At 35.5% G+C, this 5,000-nt stretch overlaps 1 protein-coding gene across 1 annotated transcript in view; it reads left to right on the top strand.

Annotated features, from left to right (window-relative positions):
* LOC137652925 (uncharacterized) overlaps positions 1–5,000 on the top strand; it is a 157,401-nt gene that overhangs the window by 57,028 nt on the left and 95,373 nt on the right. The window lies entirely within an intron of this gene.

The following is a 5,000-nucleotide window of genomic DNA, read 5'->3' on the forward strand; positions in this document are numbered from 1 at the left end:
TTCTGTCATTATTGCAATCCTTGGTTATCTCTCTCTCTCTCTCTCTCTCTCTCTCTCTCTTACTCCCACACTACGCGCCATTACGCGGGATAATTGTCAGCCGTGTTTTGAGGGAGCGTTCTCTTTATGCCTTTATGAGCGGGTGGCTCGTTAATGGCGTGTCATTTCCAAAGGGAAACGTGGGATATGCGTTGGTCGGGCGGGCAGGAATCTAGTTAACTTCTGTCGTTCCTGGGATATATTTATAAGGAACCAATCCGGGAAGTGCAGCCGCTCAGTTTTCATTTATTACGTGCTTTGTAGTCTTGAGTGGTTAAACGCTCCGCTGTGAACGACCCCATATCTCCTGCTCCTCTTCGTTCTGGAAGAATGACAAGTTGGCATTTCGTCTCAGTGAATGCCCTTTTAAAAGGCGCCCTTTACATTACAGACTGTCTTATTCCTTTTCCTGGATGTTTGTCTTAGCAGGACAACTCGTGCTTGCGCATACTCATATATCAGACATCTGACGATGTCGCTTACCGTTGACTGAACAAATCTTAGTTTTTTTTTACTTCTGTATTTGGCTTATTTAAGGCGTCCTATTATGGTATACTGTTAAAACGCCCATGCCTTGAAACCAACCAGTCCCTCTCGCTCGAACAGCGGGTTTCTTTGATATGCCTCTAGTTTCCCGTTAGGTCGTTGTAGGCGTAGGGGTCAACCAGAACTTGTCGATTTTGTTATTGTTTCTCAAATTATATGTGCTGTTTTTTTATTTAATTTTCCCTAATTGTAGTAGCTTATGGTTTTATTTTAATATTTCCTTTAATGTAAAGTCCTTTTTCTTGATTAGATTACATTGAGTTTGTAATTCAGATATGATCATAGGAAACCGTTCAGCATGATGGATGTGTGATATGCAGTTGAAATCAGCTTTGTTTGGTTAGTTTCTTCCCAGCAAATAAAAGTTTTTGGAATTCACGTACAACTTATTTTTCGCTTTGACTTAATTCCCATATCGTTCATATGGCCTTTTCTTAAAGAATTGCGGTTTAAAGGTCACTCAAGAATGACAGTGGCAAGCGACAGTGACGCTGGCCTAGCTAGCAGGTCAATGCCGTAGAGACTGGCCGTATACTGCATACATGTGATCAACGCCCTAGGCCCTTTTCCACACAAACTAGGACCAGGGAGGGCCAGGTAATGGCGACTGATGACTCAACAGGTAGACCTTTAGACTCCCCCAAATCACCTTCATTAGCTCGCATGGATGGTGAGGTTGCAGACACTATAAGAAACTGTCGATCTTGAGCGGGACTCGAACCCCAGTCCAGCATATCGCCAGACAGGGACGTTTCCAATAGGCTACCACAACTCCATAAAATTAGCTGACAATCATCCACGAATTTGAGGATCAAATGTGATTGACTGATTATTGTTATTAACTGGCGGGATAACGTCAATGGTCATCGAAGTTGCATGTCCAATACAGACAGCCTCTGTCAAAACAAGGATACCAGGATAAGGCATTCCTCTAAGAAGACGGTACTTTCCTCTTGGTAAGGGTAGAAGAGACTCTTTAGCTATGGCAAGCAGCTCTTCTAGGAGGAGGACACTCCAAAATCAAACCATTGTTCTCTAGTCTTGGGTAGTGCCGTAGCCTCTGTACCATGGTCTTCCACTGTCTTGGGTTAGAGTTCTCTTGCTTGAGGGTACACTCAGGCACACTATTCTACCTCATTTTTCTTCCTCTTGTTTTGTTAAAGTTTTTATAGTTAATATAGGAAATATTTATTTTAATGTTGTTACTGTTCTGAAATTATTTTATTTTTCCTTGTTTCCTTTCCTCACTGGACTATTTTCCCTGTTGGAGCCCCTGGGCTTATAGTATCCTACTTTTCCAACTAGGGTTGTATCTTAGCAAATAATAATAATAATAATAATAATAATAATAATAATAATAATAATGATTCAGCCGTTAAAGTATAGATATGTCAGTGACCGTTTTCTTGCTGCTCCTGATCACCTTTTGTGGCAAACCCGAAACGGATATTTTTCGTTGTCTTTTTTATTTTTTTTTTTTTTTTTTTTTTTTTTTTTTTTTTTTTGTGGTCGGGTGTGGGCGTGAATTGGTATCAGATTGTATGTGCAAAAAACTACTGCCTTATGGAGCAGCGTGTTGTACCAAGTGCCCTGAAGTTTACTTGTTTCTTTTTTGTACTCATCCGCTCTCTTGTGCATGTACCCCCCCCCCCTCTCTCTCTCTCTCTCTCTCTCTCTCTCTCTCTCTCTCTCTCAAGCACACACACACTCATATATATATATATATATATATATATATATATATATATATATATATATATATATATATACGTAAGATTATATATATATATATATATATATATATATATATATATATATATATATATATATTATGTATATATGTGTGTGTGTTGGTGTTTGGGTGTACATGCAGGCCGTATATGTCACCGTCTTACATACAGCAATCTTAAAAGGAATGTGTTATTCCAGAGGTATATTTAATTTTGATACAATGCTCTATATATCATCCAATATAGGAAATCACAAGACCATCATATATAAAATTAGTGACATTATAAATAGAATAATTGCATGGGTGTGTTTGTTCAGTTTTTTTAATACGTGACGTGCTCTGGTTACTGCCGGCGTTCCTCATCCTATTAGATCATACCTTCGTGCTGTTCATCTTCCTGAACTAATTTCCTCTTAGTATTTTTTTTATTCGATAATGGTTTCTTGCTCTGCTTGCGAAAGCAGTGGGAGTCATCCTAACTGTTCCTCGATTTTCCATTTATGAAGCTGATGGTTATGTTTTGCCTTTTTTCCACTCAAGTCACAAATTATCAACGTTATGCTGACCTCGGACGCCTTCATCTGCTCTTTATAGCGGGATCCTTTTTTCTTTTTATTTCAGAGGCAGAAATGTGTATAATAATCTCTCTCTCTCTCTCTCTCTCTCTCTCTCTCTCTCTCTCTCTCTCTCTCTCTCTCTCTCTCTCTCTCTCTCTCTCTCCTTTTTTGTATATATATATCATATCTATCTATCTATCTATCTATCTATCTATCTATATATATATATATATATATATATATATATTATAATATATATATATATATATATAAATATATATATATATGTATATATATATATATATATATATATATATATTTATACACACATGTATATAGAGAGGTGTATAGATAATTATATAAAAAGATATATACAATATTTATCTACATTTCTCTGATGCTATTTTTTTTATGTCATTTTTAAAATTTCTAAAATAAACTTCAACCAATTGAAATACTGTACATTTACTTCCACATACTGTTTTAGTATTTTTCTTTCATCCTTTTTTCCATGATTTTCTCCCTATTAACTGTCAGTAGACTGTATTGATCCTCCTGTTCCTTTGGCTGTCCGTCAGTGTGTCTGTCACACTTAACCTTGTCATCGTAATTCCTACGCAGTTTAAGTTATTCCGATTAAACTTTCTAAAAAGACAAACCATGAAGCTAAGATGGGCATGAAATATTATCTGTCTATCAGTCTCTTCTTATCATGGCAACTATTCCTCCATGATGAAACGACTTCAGTCAGATATGGTTCAAAATAGACTGAAAAGCAAAGACGTGGAAAGCGATCAACCAGATCATCTTTGTGTCTCGTCACAGCTTCACCTACACAGTTGAGGTGATGTTGGGTAAACTGGGCTAAACTTCGGCATAGATTCGAACGAAGCGAGGTCGTTTATCCGTCAGATTGTCTTTTGTAACTTAGTATGTCTTCGTACCGCTTTCAAAACGGAGGAGGAAATTTCAGTCAGAGGTTGCAAAGTTTCATTATCTTACAAAGAAGTGCGTGAATTGAGATCATTCTTATCTTGTCATAACAACCCATCTTACATGCTAGAAAGAAGTTCAATCAGAATGGAATCAGGCAGAGCATTGATGTCCATAAAAGAAGCTTTCCTATCTGGTTGTGTCCGATGGAATTCTCATACACTGTTAGAAAAAATACCGTAATGTCAATGTGAAATTCTCCATAAAAATATACTGTTCTCAACCGTATTTCAGTAAAATAAAGGCGACCGTAATTTTACCTTACTTTGCTACTTTCTTTTACGAGTTGGTGACCGTAATATCACTCCGTTACGTCAATATATTCGTTTTTAAAACGGTAAAAATCCTGGAATAAATGTTGCCAGAAATTTGCCGTTTTTTTTAATGCAAGTTTTTAACAGTGTAGGGTTATTGAGGAAAAAGCATTGCTATCAGCAATGCTCTCAGAATGGCTGTCTCTTAAGATTTCATCTGGGTAATTTTCCCTTTGTTGAAGACTATTTTTCGATTATCTGTCCCGATTTGATTCACAAAAAGGTGAAAGTCAAAGTATAAAATAACTTGGGTGAAAATATGATGTATTACCCACCCTCATGGTGATACTAGGTTATAGTAAAAAAAAAAAAAATTATATCATTCAACAATAGCTTTGGTATTTGTGATATTGTGCATTATATTTCATTTCTTATATTGTTTTCCATGGGACTTCGGAGATCGTACCAATATATATACAGTTTATATATATATACATATATATATATATATATATATATATATATATATATATATATATATATATATATATATATATATATACTGTATTTATATATACAGTATATGTATATATATATATATATTTATATATATACTGTATTTATATATATATATATATATATATATATATATATTATATATATATAATATGTATATTATATATATATGTGTGTGTGTGTGTGTGTGTGTGTGTGTGTGTATGTGTGTGTACAGTATGTAGGTAAGCAACGTATGGTTCTTGCGGAAAGCCAATGCAATAATCATTTTGCAGACTCCCTTCGGTCCCTAGTTGCACCCACTCTAGTCTTCTACGTAACCTTTATTACTAGCTTCCTTTTTTGCAATTTGTGTCCTAACCT

Source organism: Palaemon carinicauda, chromosome 14 (genome assembly GCF_036898095.1).
Source record: "Palaemon carinicauda isolate YSFRI2023 chromosome 14, ASM3689809v2, whole genome shotgun sequence".
Lineage (NCBI taxonomy): Eukaryota > Metazoa > Arthropoda > Malacostraca > Decapoda > Palaemonidae > Palaemon > Palaemon carinicauda.